Here is a 17,800-nt window from a genome sequence, read left to right as displayed (position 1 = left end):
CCTTTGAAGCAGGGAGCGGGTGGGATGGGAGGGGGTGTCTGAAGTCTGTCTCCTCTGGGGCCCTTGGAGGTCTGTGTGTCCATCTCAAGTCAGGGGGCGATACTTGTGTGTCTGGGTACCTGGTTGTGGAAGGATCCAGGGACCCTGCCCTTCAGATGTGTGTGGAGGGGCATCCCAGATCCTGTGGACCCTTCTGGGCAGTGTGTCTGTTCAGGCCCTTCGTGTGTGTGTGTGTGTGTGAATATGTGAGTGAGCAAGTGTGTGAGTGCGTGAACGTGCACTTGGGGCAGTGTGGGCCTGCTTTCTCCTCGGTGTGTGTGCACAGGTGAGCGTGCCAGTGTGTGTGAGCTGTGCTGGGGGAGGGGCGGCTCCCTGCACCTCGCCAGCATTGCCTCACCCGTGTGACACAGCCACTAATGACTGTTTGCCATTTCCGTGTGGCAGTGGCATCGCCTGCATTAATGACAGTCTCTCCTGCCTAATGACCTGGCTCCTGCCCCATCATTCAAGGGCCACAGGAGCACTGAGCCCATGGCCAGAGAGATGTTGACAAGCTCAAAGCATCTCCTGCTGGGGTGTCAGTGGGGGTGGGGAGAAGCATAAATCCCACCCTCCCCCCACAGTCCTCCGGGGTGCCCAGTGGGCTGGGTATTTCAGCTGGCTGATGTCATTCCTGGGCAGGAAGACCCAGGTCTGGGCCCTGCCCTCCATCTCTGCCCGGGCAGGGCAGCTGCTGCCTGGACCCAACATTGCTTCCTGCTGCCCCTCCTCACAAGGTGCCCTTGACCCACATTAGCTCCCATAGACAGGAGTCTGCCTTCCAGTCCCTCCTCACCTCTGCCAATGAAGAGAGCCTCTCTGAGCAAGCCTGTCTGTGCCCAAGAGGCTCTGGTCTGGAGCTGCCCCTGGGGAGTGGAGGGGGGTGTCTGGGGCAGCCCAGGAGTTTGCAGCATCCAGGGCAAGCTACCCTCTGGAGTCTCACTGCTGAAGCCTCACTGGCTGACTGTATCACACTGTCTTTTATGATTGAAATGAAGTTAAAAGAGCCTTCTGGACTCAGAAGGAGATGCTGGGGAGGGGCTGCTGGTCCCTTTCTGTGAGCCCTTAGCAATTTGTTTATATTCTCTTATAGCTTTGAACCTGTTCCATCCTATTGATGCTTCCCACTCACAGGTCTGCCTCCTCCTACCATAAGTTTACCCAGATAAGCAGATAAACTTAGTCCTCTGCTCGGTTTCAGCAGGGACTCACTAAAGGGTTTCTGGGTTAATGAATGCCCCCCTGGAACTAGCTGTGTGACCTTGAAGTGACTTGCAGCATCCTCCTCTGCAAAAGGTGGGACTTGCCTCAGCCTGATTTACACGTCACCTCCGTTTTACTGTTGTGCCCGTTTTACTGGTAAGGAAATCAAGGTCCAGAGCACTGAAATAAGCCCTCACAATTAGTGTAGATTCAATCCCATGTCAGTCTCTCCTTACCTCCTCCTGCAGTGGCTGAGGGACCCCAGTGTGTTGGTGGGGACACTGCATTAGTTCTCAGCCTAGTTCCAGAGGCCAGGAAGAGGGAACCTGATCTGGGAAGGGTTCGCAATGTTCCAAAGTGAGAAACTTCCCTTGAGGAAGAGCTGACCTATTCTAGATACTCCCCAGAAATTCCTGCTGGGATACAGCCTTATTGTTGGCAATCAAGGCAAGCACTTGGTCATGGGGAGAAGCTGCTCACTGTTGGGAGTTTCATCAGTGAGATTGCTTGATCATCAAGAGGAAAAAATTGCAGGAGGAGAGATGTGACTTAGATTTCACAGTCTTTCTTGGCACTCCTTAAGGGCAGAAACTAATCCTCCAGCAAAATGGGCTGAATTAATACAGGGACCCACAACTAGTGACGACCATGAGATATATAGCTTTAAAAAATTTATTTATTTATTTTATTTATTTATTTTTGGCTGCCTTGGGTCTTCGTTGCTGTGCGTGGGCTTTCTCTGGTTGCGGCGAGTGGGGGCTACTCTTTGTTGCGGGGCGTGGGCTTCTCATCGTGGTGGCTTCTCTTGTTGCGGAGCACGGGCTCTAGGCGCACCGGCTTCAGTAGTTGTGGCTCGCGGGCTCTAGAGCGCAGGCTCAGTAGTTGTGGCTCGCGGGCTCTAGAGTGCAGGCTCAGTAGTTGTGGTGCACGGGCTTAGCTGCTCTGTGGCATGTGGAATCTTCCCAGACCAGGGCTTGAACCTGTGTCCCCTGGATTGGTAGGCGGATTCTTAACCACTGCACTACCAGGGAAGTCCTGAGATATATAGCTTTATGAGAACATTTGCAAGGCAGCACATAAACAAGGGCAACTGAATACACGGAAAACTTTGGACCTAAGTCACTAGGGAACTGGGAATAAGTTGTGGTAAGAGCTGGGTGGGGTTGTCCAGGAAAGGCTTCCCAGAGCCGGGGGGTGTGGACCAGTTGAAGAAGGACAAGGCTTTCCTGGGGTAGGGGCAGGCAGGGGGAAGAGCAGGCACCTAGCATCCCAGTGACGTCATCATTCTGGAGCCAGCCTATCCCCAGGAGCCATGCCTCAGAGTGCTGGCTCAGTGACCTGGTACCCTGGGAATTTGCCCCACCTCCTGGGTGGGGATTGATCTGACACACATCTGCCCAGCCCATTTGGAGCTACTTAGAAATGACATAGAAATGTGGTGCGGGCTTGAGCCAGGTCCTCCTCTCCAGGAAGTTTGGCTGAGTTTTGGCCTGTGGACCGTCCAGGTGGCTTCTCTTGGGATGTCTGGGGAGTGAGATGAGGGAGGAGTGCGGGGCCTCTGGGAGACTGAGGGAGATTCTGAGAAGTGGAGGGAGGATGCTAATAAGGCCTCCTGCCTCCTTCTCAGGGGCCAGGGTGCCGATAGTGATGATGATGACGGCAGACCTGCAGTCAGCCTGTCTCCATGCTTGGCTGCTTTGGGCCTGGGCCTGGGCTTGGGACGGTGGAGAGAAACCTCAGATTCACAGAGCTCCTGAATGGGAGGGGCCCTTAGTCTACCCACTTCCTATACAGAGAGGGACCTGGAGGGCCAGGAGTTGGGAGGGGAGGATAGATTGTGTGGGTGGGGGAGAGGGTGGGATAGACCCAGGATTTAAGGAAGAGGAACTGCTGTGGTTTTCGAGGCGTTCTCTTCAGGGTGACCGGCACATCCCAGGCTGCGGTCCAAGGTGGGAACAGCAGACACGCCTTGGGCAGTAGTGCTGGGCAATGGTTGAGAAGGGAGAGGGGCAAATCCCGGGTGGCGCCTTGTAGGAGGGTTGGCCATGAAGCAGGGCTGGGCAGGTAGAAGGGGTACGACTGGCTAGGGCTCCCTGGTGGGGAGAGGGAGGCATGTAGAGGGATGCTGGCTGAGGAGAGAGTGCAATGGGGAGCAGACAGAGCACCCCGAGGGACAGAGCTGTCCGCCCAAACTGAGGGCTTCACCTTTGAATCAAGAGGCAAATGGAGCCTCTGATTGCCCAGCAGGGCTCTGGCTGCAGTCCTCGGACGCAGATGACTCTTCACTCTGAGGCCTGGGGTTTCCACAAGGTGTCGCCGTGCTGAGTCCAAGAGTGGCAGTTTATCCAACTAGAGCTGCGTGGAGGGGTCTCTTGACCCTAGAGGTGGATATCGTGGTGGGAGGAGGGGAGTTCTTGTGGGGGGCATCCTCGGGAGGAAGAGTTGAGGATCAAGGCTCAGGAGAGCCTTGGGACTAGGGTTGACACCTCTGGGGACAGCCTGAACCAGGACAGAGGCATCTATTTAGGGATTCATAGTCACTTTTTTTTTTTTTTTTTGCGGTATGCGGGCCTCTCACTGCTGTGGCCTCTCCCGCTGCAGAGCACAGGCTCCGGACGCGCAGGCTCAGCGGCCATGGCTCACGGGTCCAGCCGCTCCGCGGCATGTGGGATCTTCCCGGACCAGGGCACAAACCCGTGTCCCCTGCATCGGCAGGCGGACTCTCAACCACTGCACCACCAGGGAAGCCCCATAGTCGCTTTTAAAAGGCATTTAGATGCGTGCCTGCAGCACCCTCGAGAACGACAATACTTGACCATCCGTCTCCTGCCCAGCAAGCTCTCCATGATTCGAAACAGTAGCATCCTGTTCAGGGCCAGCGATTTGGAGCAAGAGAAGCCGAAAGAGATGCAAATGGAGAGACTGACACTTGGGGAGGAAGAGGGAGTCTCTCCTCCCCTTTTCTGTTGTCCTTTGAGGGTGGGGGGGAAATCGGGGGGCCTGGGAAGGGGAGCCAAGATGGGGCGTCACTAGCCAAAGGTGGCACATGGAGGCTGGAGGGAACTCGCGTCTCAGCCCCGTGGAGACGGCTCTGTTGTTGTCCCTTGCAGCCTTCCCGCCTTCTTGTCCTTGGGCTCTGTGCCCAATCCTTGCTGTCAGCACCTGCTCCCTGAGCCAGCGCCTGGCAAATGCAGCTATGAGATCATGGGGCGGGGTAAGTTGGCAGGCGCCCCCATCTCCGTTGGAGCCATGGCAGTTGCCTGGTGGAGCCCTGGGCCCGGTGCCTGCGTAATCTCCCTCCTGGCCTCATCCCCTTCCAGGAAGGTGGCTCCTCTAGCCAACCAGTGTAGCCTCATCCTGTTTGGTCTCCTGACTCCAACAAAGGTGGTACACTGACTCATACCATGGCACGAGGGCTTGAGGCTAGACTTCAAGAAGGACTTCCTACTCAGGAGATGAAGATAGTGGGATAATTAAGGACACATATTAATAAGTGGAGCAGTCCTCACTGAGTCCTGATACTCTCAAGCTCTTTGATACATCTTGAGGGTCCAATGGGGCTGGCCACTGGAGGACCAGGTGGGCTCCCAAGGGCTCACTCATCCCCTAGTTTAGTGTTCAGTGGTGAATAAGACAGGGTTCTTGAGGGCAAGAGATGGAGGTCAAAGAGGCAGGAAAGATAAGAGGTGAGCTCACGTTCCAGAGTGTAGAAATCAGCCACGCAGAGGTGGGTGGGCCAGTTTGTTTGGCGCCTCTTGAGTCAGAGAGGAAGCAGGCGCATCAGAACTGCAGCAACAGGGATCAAGGTGAGACAGCAAGACCTTCTGACTTTCAGGGCTGTGTGTCACTGGCACATGAAGGGCGTGTTCTCTGGGGAGAGAGAGCACTTTGAAGGGCTCAGTCTGGAGGTGAGGGGGATGGATGATCTGATTTGGGGGTCTTTGTGCAGGAGTTTCTGTGTGTGTGCATGTGTGTGTGCATGCGTGTGTACACATATGTGTGTCCACAGTCTCTAGTGGTACATTTTCTGCCCCAACTGAGTCCTCCAGTGCATCTGTGTTTTTGTACCACAGGGACCCAAGGGAGAACAACCCCTCTGCTGATGGTCTGGAATGTACTCTATATTTGGGTGCAATGCTGTCTTGATTGGGGACCATTCTTGGTCCCCAAATGTCCTCCAGTTGGGCAGACCACTTATTCTAGTCCTGACACCCTCACCTTACCCTCAGGATGTTTTCTCTTCCTCTTCTTCAGGGACCCCCATTCCCTTCCCCTTTCCTGAGGAGGAGCTGGGGCCTGGGCTTTTAGCTTGTGCTGTACATGTCCTGGACCTTCCCCCCTGAGCCCACAATTCCACCTTGACTCATTCACCCCTGTGTTCCAGCTTCCATAGGACTGGACCCACTGCAGTGAGTCCACATGTACAGCACGGATGTGTGGAAAAGGAGGATGCACGGGCCATCCTCGGTGTGTAACTGGGGCCAGCACTCAGTGTGCCCTGTCAAGTGCCATGTTGACTACTGGCCCCTGTCTGCTCTTGGTTTCCGAGCCTGTGCCCTATGTCAATGGGTCTGGGATCAGATCCTATGTTTTAAGGCCCAGTGGCAACACACACAGTCAGAATCCTAAGATGTCAGGGCCAGGTGGGACCCTAGAGACCATCAAGGCTCATCTATCCTTCATTTACAGACAAGGCATCCCCCAGAGAGGGAAAGGACTTGCTGAAGGTCACACAGTAATTTGGAGGACACTGCGGGCCTCCCCATGACACGGCCCTTTCCACCATGTACATTGCCTCCCTAATTTTGACCAGCCTTTCTCTCTCTGTCTCTTTTTTCTCTTGTCTGTAGTTTTCTTAGACTTTCCCCTCTCAAGTTCGCCCATCCAGACCCTGTCATTCCTGAAGGCCTAGCCTGGCCTTCCTTCACTCTGGAACCAACCTGATTACTCTCCCTTACCTTCTTCTGCACTACTGGCAGCATGTCCTGCTAATTCCCATTCCCTAATTGTCTGTAACACAAATGAATGCTTTATTACCTGATGCTCTAATGACCTGGGTTCCAACCAGGCTCAATTGCTTCCTGACTGTGTAACCTTGGGCTAGTTACTTAACGTTCTTAATTCTCCGTTTTCTCATCTGTAAAATGGGGGCAGATGCTTGAGCCTGAGTGAACAGCGAAGCTCAGAGGGCTCGACTTGGAAAATGGCAAGATTGCAATCCGAAGCATAGTGGGTGTGGGCAGGGTGGCGGCAGAAGGCAGGCAGTGGGGCACCTCAGTAGGGAGAGGTTCTGCTCTTGGCAGTGGGGAGCCCTTGAGGCCTCTTTGGAAGGGAAGTAACAAATCCCCACCTGGAGTTTGGAGTGGCTGTGAAATGGAGTGGAAATGGCCTGGGCTTTGGAATTGTCAGATCTGGATTTACGTTTCAGCTCTTCCACTGGTTAGCTGTACGATGCCACACAGATTGCTAGATCTCTCTGGGTTTCCTCTTCCAGTCCGTAAAATAAGAATGATATCTTCTCCATAGACGTAATGGGAGGATTAAATGAGAAAACATCTATAAACTGCTCAGCTTGGAGTCTTGCACTTAGTAAGTGCTTAATGAGGAGTAGCCATGATGACTGTTGTGGCCTTCATCATCCACCAGCTCGTGTCCACCTGCATCCTGGTCTGCCTTTGTCCCTGGGTCTGTCTGGCCCCTGGGTTACAGGATCATTCCTCACTTTCCAGCTTGGAAGATTCCCAAGGGCAGGGCTCACATGCATGGTCTCCCTGCTCTAGTTGCTCCAGGAATTGAAGGAGCTGGGAAAGCTGCTGAGGAGGGAGATAGATGCACTTGGGGGCCTCTGGGTGGTTCTGCAGAAGCCTCAGAGACCTGCAGGCAGGCGGAGGGGGGTGGTGGTGTCTCAGGCCCTCCTGGCCACCCATTACCCTTGTAGAGTCTGAGGGGATTAAGGTGAGCAGGGAGTTGTGTGTCAGCAAGATGTGCATCAACATCGCCGGGATGTTGAGCCAACTCTCCCAGGGATGGTGCTTGGGGCCCCAGGCACTGCAGTGGGTCTTGCCGCTTGTGAACCCCATGGAGAGAGGCAGGTGTAGCGCCCAGAGAGGGAGCATGGGATGGAGGGCTGATGGGAAACTGACTGTCAGCTATCCCACCTGGCACTGAGCATCTCCTTGGCCCGCATTTGTGGAGAGGAGAGCCTGAGACACCATCATTGAAATAGAGTCTAATCATTATTAGCCAATTATAAAACACCTGCTGGAAGCTGAGCGGTGTGCCAGGCACTGAGGATAATCATTTGGCAAAGATCGACTGGGTCCTGCCTGTGCAGAGAGAGATTCAGACGGGCCTCTGTGGGGAAGCCCAGGGGGCTACGGCAGCTCTGAGGGCGACACTCGAGCCACCATCAATGGTGGTGTGGGGCTGCTTGGGGTGAGACAGAAGCTGAGCCCGGTAGGCTGAGCCAGGACCTGAAAACAGGGGGTGGTGGAGAGCAGATGGGGGCCTGGGTGTTGGGGGGAGTGGGTGGAGGTGAGGCCAGAAAAGTTCGCAAGGGTCTTGAATGCTAGGCTGAGGAGTGAACACTCTGTCTCAAGGTGAGGGGGGAGCCTTGAAGGGTTTTTAAGCAGGGGAGAGACGTAGTCAGACGCAGGGGCTGCAGTGCTATGGGAATGGGGAAGGATGGAGGGGTCTGACTTCAGCTTTCCGGAGGAGGGAGTGATGGGGGACAGCGTGCTCTGGGGGAGGGGGAGGGAGTGGGATGGGTGTAGAGTGGGGTGTGGGTCTGGAGCGGGGAGTTGAGGTGTGTCCCACATGGGTGGGAGGGGTGGGGTACACGGGTAGGGGTTGAGTCGGGGCTCCGCTGGAGGGGGAAGGCTGAGCCACAGGGCTGAGACTGTGGCTTTCGATCTCACATGCTGGTCTGCTCCACAGGCCCTCAGACAAGACAGGCCACCTCTCTGAACTTCAATATTTTCATCTGTAAAATAGAGAGCATCGTACCTTTCTCCCTGTCACTTGGGGTATCCAACCAATAAGCAGTCACTGTTCCTCCGTCTGGGCCTGAGTTCTGGGGCACAGAAGTTGGGAGAGGCAGAATCTGTGGCAAATGGCCCAAGGGGGGTTCTGGGCATGATGTGAAGCTCTTGGGGTGCTCTCGGAGGGACTGGAGGGACAGGGGTCCTGGGAGTGTGTCCAGGTGAAGAGCTGGTGGACAAGATGCCGGGTCCAAGGCCGCCTTTGCTTCTCTGTAATCTGAGCTGCTCTCAGGACCTTCCAGCTTACCAGGCTCACCACCTACCCTGTGAGAATTGGACGGAGCCCTCCAGGGTTGGGAGGACAGGGAAGATGGGGTGACAGCTTAGGCATAAAGGGGCGAGAACCTGGGACTTGCCCCGCTCGGAAAGTCTGCACATCTTGGCATTTTTATGGCTTGACTTCTTACTCCACAGAGCCCTGAGCAGGAGGCGGTAGGCTTCCCTGCGGCCGGCAGGACGGATTCCAGCAAGGAGAACTTCCAGCTCTGTCTCAGGGTGCCCAGCTTTCTCCACACCCTAGGGGAGCAGCTGGGTGAGTCGGGTTGAGAGGTGCTCACACCCCAGGGCCCCCTCCTGGGGCGCCTGCCACCTGGGTCTTGTTGGAAGTCATCCTCACAGGGGTGTCAGGTGGGTGGCAGGTTAGGGCTGGCCAAGGCACCGGGGCAGGGTACACCCCCTAGGGGATTGCTGATGGTGGGGCAGGGTGGAGGGTGGTCTAGGAGACAGAAAGCGCCACCCCCTTCCTGGTCCTGGAAGAGGTGCGCTCAGCCTCGTCGCTGTCTCGGCCGCCCTCTTTCCCTTCTCATCTCTCACGCGTCTCCCTAACTCCTCCCTCTAGTTCTCCCCCCAGCCCCCCGCCCACTCCCCCACCGCCCCCCCCCCCACCGCCGCCGGCACCATCCTTTCCATCTCCTTCCATTTCTCTCTTCTTCTGCCCCCAGTCCTTCCCTGTCTCCTGTTTCCCTCCAGGACCTCCTGGTCTTCCTTTTCGCATCTGTTCCTTATTCCCTGCGGTTCTCTTCCACTCACTTGCCCCCATTCAGATTCTTCCCCTCTTGGAATCCCTGCCCACCTTGGTGGGAGGTCACCCCACACACTGCAGGGAGTTCAGGGCTGTCTTCTCTCCAGAATGTCCCTCTCCTCCTGAAGAGTCCTTCTGGGGTGACTGTGCCTGAGGCGGGCTCTGTCCCTGCAGCTGAGCTGCGGCTGCGGACTGGGCAGCGGCCCCTGGAGGTGAGGCTGGGGATTGCGGCTTCGTACTGGCTCTGGCTCCCTGCTGGCTCACATTCTCACCCCAAGCATTCTGAAAGTCACACTTGTTTGTGTAGGGTGTGCCTGAGTGTGTGAAGGTGTGTGGAGACTTGGGCGAGTGTGTCTGGTGTGGGTGTGTGATTGGAGTGTGTCTAGGTCTGTGTAGAGTGCGTACACGGGTGTGCGTGTGTGTGAATGTAATGCGGGCTCCCGCAGACTGTTGCCCGTGTGTAAGCCCCTTGTATACTGGTGAGTGTGCACACTCCAGAGCACGTGTGACAGTGTAAAGGCACATGTTTCTGTGGGTACCTGGAGGAGCTTGAGGGCTCTGACAGGTAGGAGCTCATCTGTGCCTGAGGACACCAGTGAGCATGGGAGTAGCATGAGGACACGTGTGTGTGTGTGTGTGTGTGTGTGGCTGTGAGCCCATGCACGGGGCTGCTTACTGTGTGCACCTGTGTGTCCAAGGTGGGCTGGCTGCCTGTGAGGTAGGTTTGTGGGTACACGTTATCACTGCAGCGTGGAGGATAGGAGATCCCCAGAAGGGTGACTGTTTGGATCTGTAGCGCCGTAGACACATGTAAGCATCAAGGAGGGCGAGGGGGAAGCTGTCTTTGTGTACCTGTGGAGCAACTCCTCCTAGGCCAGTGGTGGGGCTGGGCTGAAAGGGGAAGTAGTGATTTATAAGCTTTTAAAGAAATGCCTCTGGGCTTCCCTGGTGGCGCAGTGGTTGAGAGTCTGCCTGCCGATGCAGGGGACACGGGTTCGTGCCCCGGTCCGGGAAGATCCCACATGCCGCGGAGCGGCTGGGCCCGTGAGCCATGGCCGCTGAGCCTGCGCGTCCGGAGCCTGTGCTCCGCAGCGGGAGAGGCCACAACAGTGAGAGGCCCGCGTACCGCAAAAAAAAAAAAAAAAAAAAAGAAATGCCTCCACCCCAGTTGGGCCTCAGTCATAGCGAGTCCCATGCATCACTCAGGCCTGACATCACCCAGGCACCTGAAACCACAGGAATGAGAAGAGACTGCCTCCCCGACCTGCCCACCCGCCGCAGGCTGAGGCCTGGGAGAGCAAGCACATTTCCTGCTCTGAAGCACCTACTGGGTGCAGGGGCCCACTGCCCAGCTGATGCCCCAGTCCCAACCAGAGATCCCTCCCTGGGCACCAAGGCAGCATGCTAACAGGGAGTGGGATACCTGTGGGACACCTTGGTGGACCTGGGAAGAACCCCTTTCCCAGCCAAGCCAGGCTCCTCCAGGAGAGCTGGGCGGGCCTCCTACAGGCTGCCCTCAGGGACTGAGTGGCCATGAAGCAGCGGGCAGGAAGCCCTCAATAAATACTGGCTGGAGGAATGAATGAACAAACGGTGGTTCCCAGGGGGTGGTGCTGGCTGGCTCCAGGGAGCCTCCCAAGGGTAAGTGCGTGGCTGGTAAGTGCATGATCTTTTCTGAATCTCACTTTCCTCCTTTCTAGGAATGGCCCCACAGAGTCATTACACCAATGAAATGTGGCAGTGTGCCTGGTGACTGGTCCCTGGCCCCTTTTAGGTACTCATGAAGCGATAGGTGTCTCCTCCCTGATAGCTGACAGCTGCTCTGAGCCCCTTCCACAGCTACCCCTGGACCACAGCTACCCCATGAGTCAGGTATCGTGGAGCGGCAGTAATCCTCAGGTTCCCATCCTGGAAGCATGAGTCAAGCCCAAGTCCTGGAGAAGGGAGGTCACACTGGGGTCAGTTGGTGGACCCAGGCAGGAGCAGGCACGTGTCTGGCTGCTACCTATATGTTGCCAGTAACTGGATCTCAGGAGCTGGGAAGGCAGGCCCCTGGGGCTGAATTGAGTACCTCCAGGTCTGTGGGCTGAAGGTGTTGTTGATATGGGCTTTGTGATATGTAGGTGCTTTTCAGATAGAACAGGCTGAAAAGGACCCAGCCAAGCCCTAGAAGGCTTTGCTTTCATAGCTGCTGCTGCTGGGGGTGCGGCCTCTGGTCCTGGGGCTGGGCCTGGCCTGGGGGTGGCCTTATCTCTATCAGAGCTCCTGAATCCAGCTTGTGACGTCCAGAGCCCTGTCTTGGTTCCCTGAGAGCCTCTCTTCTTCATCTAGATATCAGTGATCTCCAGTGAAGACCCAGATGCACTTTCTCTAGGCTTTGGTGAACATCTGAGATGTGGAAATTCCTACTTTGAACTCTCTCCCCTATACCCGTGACTCTGGGCAGGGGGTCTGCCCTTCCCTGTCTCTGTAAAATGTGACCGTTCAGCACAACGGACAGTGCCCATGTGTTGGGTGAGCTTAGGTGGAGATGAGCATCTCTTGCAACATTCAATATATTTTTTCTTACTTAATTATGGTTTTGGCGTAGTATATAGCACAATATAGGCAGCCCTTTTTCAATCCATTCAACAATTCAGCACCATCCATGTCCAGTCCAAAAAATTCCTGAAGAGTGGGCTTTCATCTTTGGTACCACCTTACGAGTTATTCTTGGTTTGCAATAGCTGCAAAGAAGCAAAAAAGCTGGTACCTTCACCTTGTCTGTGAGTACAAATGCTGGTACTCTGATTGCTGCAACCCCTGAGGCCAATTAAAATAATACTGTAACACACAGGAGTGATACATCCAGTTCCCAGATTCCAGATAATAGCAGCCATGCCCATATAAGAGTGGGATCATCCATCCCCATTAGTTAAGGCCTTCGGTTTGTTGTCCTCAGAGTAGAATAAAACACTGTGTTCCCACGGACAAGGAACTCCACAAGAACCCATGGTCTACTTTTGGACAGGGACTTGAAGTACCACACGTGCCAGGCACAGAAACAGGACTGGCCTATGGCTGTCACACTTGGAGAAGCTTCTGTTTTGGCAGCACAAACTAAAAACTTCTTAGTGTATTCTGGTTTTAGTCCTCTCTCCTGAGTGAAGCAGCCAGGGACTGCCAAGTTCCACAAGCCCTCAAGCTAATACTCAGCATTAATTCTCTCCATGGTCTTCTTCCACCCAGGCTACAATTTTCCCTTCCCATCCAGGGATGGCATCGTCATCATGGAAAACCTCCTCCTTGACGGTGTCAAACTTGGGATCCAGTGCTTTGAAGTGATACCGATGATTTCCCTCCTGGTCAACAGCTGCTTTAAAATCCTTCAGTGTCACCTCCCCCAACCTCTTTGGTATATTGGCCATGAAGGGCGTAAGTGGTCGGTCAGGGAAATAGAGCACCTTCGCGCAGGCGCTGCTGACAGTTGGAGAGCTCTGTGAGTGAGGCAACTTTGAATTAGGGGGCCAGGACTCCCGGTATTCACTACCTGCTTGAGTTCTGGGTGACTTGCCCCGAACCCTTCTGTCCTGTTTCCTCTGGGTCTCCATGGCGTGCAGGCGCTCCATGAGGCTGGAGATGCCCTGCTCCAAGCTGTCGACGGTGTGGTGCTGAGGGTCGTGGCCGCTGAAGCTGTTGTGCAGGCTGCGGAGGGCATCCCGACTGAGCTGCAGGTCACTGATCCCTCTGTGAGTGACTGAAGCAGCTCCTTTTCCTGCCACTGGAAGGAGAAAACCATTGCTCTGAGGGTTGTGACTGCTGCAGTGGGTCACCTCCTCTGCCTCTCTTTTCATACAGTGAGCCAAAAGGACGTCTTTGTGTTCCAGCTCCTGCTCCAGATCCACCTGCTGGTAACTGGCCTCAGAGAGTTTCCGAAGTGTTTCCTATAGCTTGGCCTGGTACTGCTTCGGGAGGCGGTCCTCCTGCCCCAGTTCTTTTTTATATTCTCCCAAGAGCCGATTCCTCTCGTCTAGCTTCCTCTGCAGATCCACGTTCTGGCTGTGCAGCTCATCTTTGTCCATATTTACCCTCAGTAGTTCTTGTCTGAGCTGAAGTACAGACGTGTCCTGCTGAGTCAGCCTCTGCTGCAAGGCATCCTTTATCCCCTGTAAGTTTCTGGCTTCTTGTTTATACTTCAGCAGCTCCTTCTTTAGGTCCTGACTCGCCTCCATACTCTGATCCAGACGACTTTGGATTATAATCAATTGTTCCTCGGGATTGACTCCTGGTTCACAGAGGGCCAAGGGCCTCTCCTGTTCATCTTCGGGTAAGGATCCATTGAGCAGTAAGGCCTGTAATCCTCATATCATTTTTCTTGGCTTCCTCCATTTCTTTTCCCAAATGTTCTTGTTGTTCCAACAGCTGTTCTTCCCGTGAAGTCTCCAGATAGGGCCGGGGGCTGCCTGGTCTCCAGTCCCGGGATAATGGAGAGTCTGTCTCCTCTGTTTTGTTCTCTATTCCTTCAGAGGGAATAATCACGAAATCTGCCTTCTCCTCCGACTGGGTTATAATGGAGTCCCTCTTTGCACTGTGGATAGGACTGGGGGAAGTCAGGCATTTGACTTGCGTCCCTCCCATGGTCCCCCTCGTGGCTCTGGCTTCAGCAAGTCGGCTTCCCGGGGTGAAGTGGGAGGCTGAAAGTCACAGTGCTCCCCAATTCGGGCATGTCTCCCCGCGCTGGGGCCCGAAGAACGACTCCACGGGCAGGCCAACTACCAGAGCCGCTCTCCCCGGTCCCGAGAGGGAGGAGGGAGGACAGAGAAGCAGGCGTCTCGGCCCCAGGGACGGGGATGCTCCCAGCTCTGAGGCGCGCTGTCCCGGCAGCTCAGACAGTGCAGCAGCCCGGCCTCGGTGGAAGCCGCCTCCCCTCGCAGGCTGCGGGTCCCCGGCAGCGGCATCGTGGTCTCCGCGGCCGCGCGGCTCCGGGCGTGCCCCCGGGCGCAGGCATTTCAACCCATCTCCGACCCACTGGAGGAAACCAACATTCAATATTTTATCTACACTATGCTCATCCCCCGTACCTGGCTTCTTATCGCTAGGAGCCATTGCTTCTTTGAAGGTGGGAACTTACTGGTTTCTAAGGGCATCTAACTATGGCTTCCCCAACTCTCAGTAATTAAACACACTCCAGACATTCATATACAACACGTGATTTGGGATGAGATGCCTCAGAGAGCCTTTGCAGGTGGAAAAATGGAGGGAAGTTGTGTGGTGATGGGACTTATCTCTGCCACCTAGACATGTAATAAAAAGTCCATTAGGGCTTCCCTGGTGGCGTAGTGGTTGAGAGTCCGCCTGCCGATGCAGAAGGTGTGGGTTCGTGCCCCGGTTTGGGAAGATCCCACGTGCTGCGGAGCGGCTGGCCCCATGAGTCATGGCCGCTGAGCCTGCGCGTCCGGAGCCTGTGCTCCGCAACGGGAGAGGCCACAGCAGTGAGAGGCCCGTGTACCGCAAAAAAAAAAAAAAAAAAAAAAAAGTCCATTAAATCACACACACACACACACACACACACACAGAAACAACGCATTCACTGAGCACTGGCTGTGGCCCAGTCCTTATTAGGGACTGGGAAAGAGTGGATAAAACAGTGCCACTTGAGGCTGACTTTGCACAGCTCTTGCCTATAGCAGCTCATATTCACACAGAGGAGATATGCATCGACAAACATTTATTTCTTTTCCATTCTTGAAATTTGCAGATCTATCTCAGGGAAAACACTAAACCTATTAAAATATGCAAAAAATGAAGCAGCAACTTTGCTGGGTGGCAAAAAAACCAAACCTCACAATCCCTCAGTGACTGGCGGCTGGGACACCTGCTTCAAAGGCAGCCCTTTCCTGGTTCCCCTGTCTACTGCACCAGCAGGGTCCTGCCCACTGCTGCTGGGGACACAACGCTGGGGAATGGCATAGAGGTCCAAGGACAACAAAGTTTGGTGACGTTTTATGGATTAAATATATATTTATTGGGACTTCCCTGGTGGTGCAGTGGTTAAGAATCCGCCTGCCAATGCAGGGGACACAGGTTCAAGCCCTGATGTGGGGCGATCCCACATGCGGCAGAGCAACGAAGCCCATGCGCCACAACTACTGAGCCTGCGCTCTAGAGCCCGCGAGCCACAACTACTGAGCCCGCGTGCTACAACTAATGAAGTCCACGTGCCTAGAGCCTGGGCTCCACAACAAGAGAAGCCACTGCAATGAGAAGCCCGCGCACCGCAATGAAGAGTAGCCCCTGCTCACCTCAACTAGAGAAAGCCCGCGCGCAGCAACGAAGACCCAATGCAGCCAAAAATAAATAATAAATAAAAAATTTTTTTAAAAAGCACTTTGTGGAAAGACACTTTGGGACCATGTAAATATCCTGATCCTCACCAAAATTCCTTCACGAGCATTGCTGATGTTTCTTGGTTTAACTATTACTATGATGGTTGACAAATCCAGGATTACTTCTACATTTATTAGTTGGCATCTTCTGTAGGGGATAAAAAAACCCTTTCTCTACTCCACATTTATTTATTTATATTAGTGTAGACTCAGGGATCCTTATTTTATTTATTATTTATCTTGAGGCTCAGATTATCTCAGCTTTGGCCAGTGGGAACCCCTTCAAGCTGGCTTCTGTGTCCTTTTGATATAGTCCCTCCATTCTTTAAGCACTTCCCAAGTTTCTGGAACAAGATAGTCCTGACTCATCTTGTGATTTATCTGTCCCAGCTCTAGAATTTGTCATTTCTCAGAGGCAAATTAGTTTCTTTTAGTGGAGGATGGTATCTAGAAACCAAGATCTGGGCAGTAGTTATGCTCACAGCTTTTGAAATGTTGTCAGTGATTTTGTGACTCTTAAGCCAGGAACAGAATGTTACCTTCAAGCTTTAACCTTCTGGACTAGTGACTGCAAAACCTGTTCAGGTGGTGGACAACATGGACATAATGAGACTTTTAATGGAAATATATGGTGTATTTAGCGAGTAAACAATAGTTTACTGAATCAAAGACATCAGTGAAGGGAGGTAGGGAATATATATATATATATATATATATATATATATATATATATATATATATATACACACAAACACAACTTAAATCTATGTATTTTAATTTATCTGTCTAATTTGAAGGCCATGAGTCTACACTTATACCTTCAATATCAATCCCAACATCACGTGGTTCATTCCAGGTTTCTCCCATCCATCATCTCTTCTTGTAGCCACTGCCCCCAGCACAGATGCCCTCTGCTGTGTAGAGACAAGCACCCGTCACTCCCTAGCCCTACAGCTCTCTGGCATGGATGCCTGCTTTCCTTGGCCCCATCTTATAGCATTGGGACTGAATTATACAGGCAGGCAGACAACACTTTAGAGTTTTTACTGACCAATGAATCGTTACTTTTCCTGATCTTTGGGAGGTTTTTTCAAAACTTGTCCTTCAACATGATTCTTGTTTTGCCATTTTAAATGTTCCAAACTGCATGATTAATATTTGGAAAACAGAAAAAGAGGAAAGCATCCATAATTTTACCACTCAGATACAACCACTATTTGGTATTTTAGTGTATTTCCTTTCAGTTTCTCCCCTCTGTGCGCCTGTTTTCTTTTAAATATAATTACAGCTGTAATGTTGCTACACCTTTCCATCTGCATGTTTACCTAAGGCAATAATAAAAACACTCACTGCTTATGAAATACCTAGTATGTACCAGGCTCTGTGTAGGTTGTTTTCTCTTTCTCATTTAATCCTTAATGTATCTTGCAAAGTAAGTGTTTTCCTGATATCAGAGATAAACTGAGGCTCAGGGAGACTGTTAAATGTTACACTTCTAGTAAGTGGTTGAGCTAGGACTGGAAACCAGGTAGCTCTGACTCCAAATCTGTTTTGCTACCAGCCTCCCTGAAGATAAGTATTTTTTCCATAGTACAACACTAGTTCCATAACTCTGATTTTAAATGAGGGCATATTATACTAATGAGAGACTGTTTCATACTCAACTACTCCCCTACTGTAGGATATGTGGGCTGCTTACTCTCTCCCCCCCCAGCCCCCCTGCTCTTCCCCCTCCTCCTCCCCTCCCCCTCCCCTCTTTCTTCTTCCTCCTCCTCCTCTTCTCCTCTTTCTTCTCCTTCTCCTTCTTCCTCTCTCTACACACACACACACACACACACACACACACACACACACACACTGCCTTAATGAACATCTTCATGGACATGGTTTTTCACTAATTGTTTTCTAAAGGGTTGACCTAATTTGAATGCCACATTGAAATGACATTGGCATATTATCATTTAAAAAAGAGAGCCTATACTTTAATAGGCAAATTACTTGATTTAACTAGCATATATTTGAATACAAGTTTGTTTTTATTCAAGGAGCATTTAAGGCTACCTGATGTTTACCAGGAGTCATGGCAGGAATGGAAACTGCAAAGATACTTTTATTGCACAACTTGGTGAGAA

At 53.0% G+C, this 17,800-nt stretch overlaps 1 pseudogene across 1 annotated transcript; it reads right to left on the bottom strand.

Annotated features, from left to right (window-relative positions):
* Positions 1-12,155: 12,155 nt before the first annotated feature.
* LOC308624859 (dixin-like) lies at positions 12,156-14,231 on the bottom strand (annotated as a pseudogene). Its single transcript has one exon. The product of its transcript is annotated as a dixin-like (transcript).
* Positions 14,232-17,800: the final 3,569 nt, after the last annotated feature.

Source organism: Mesoplodon bidens (assembly GCF_964165515.1).
Source record: "Mesoplodon bidens genome assembly, chromosome: 11".
Taxonomy (NCBI): Eukaryota; Metazoa; Chordata; class Mammalia; order Artiodactyla; family Ziphiidae; genus Mesoplodon; species Mesoplodon bidens.
Note: the sequence above shows the minus strand (reverse complement) of the source record. Positions and strands in the feature narration are given on the sequence as shown.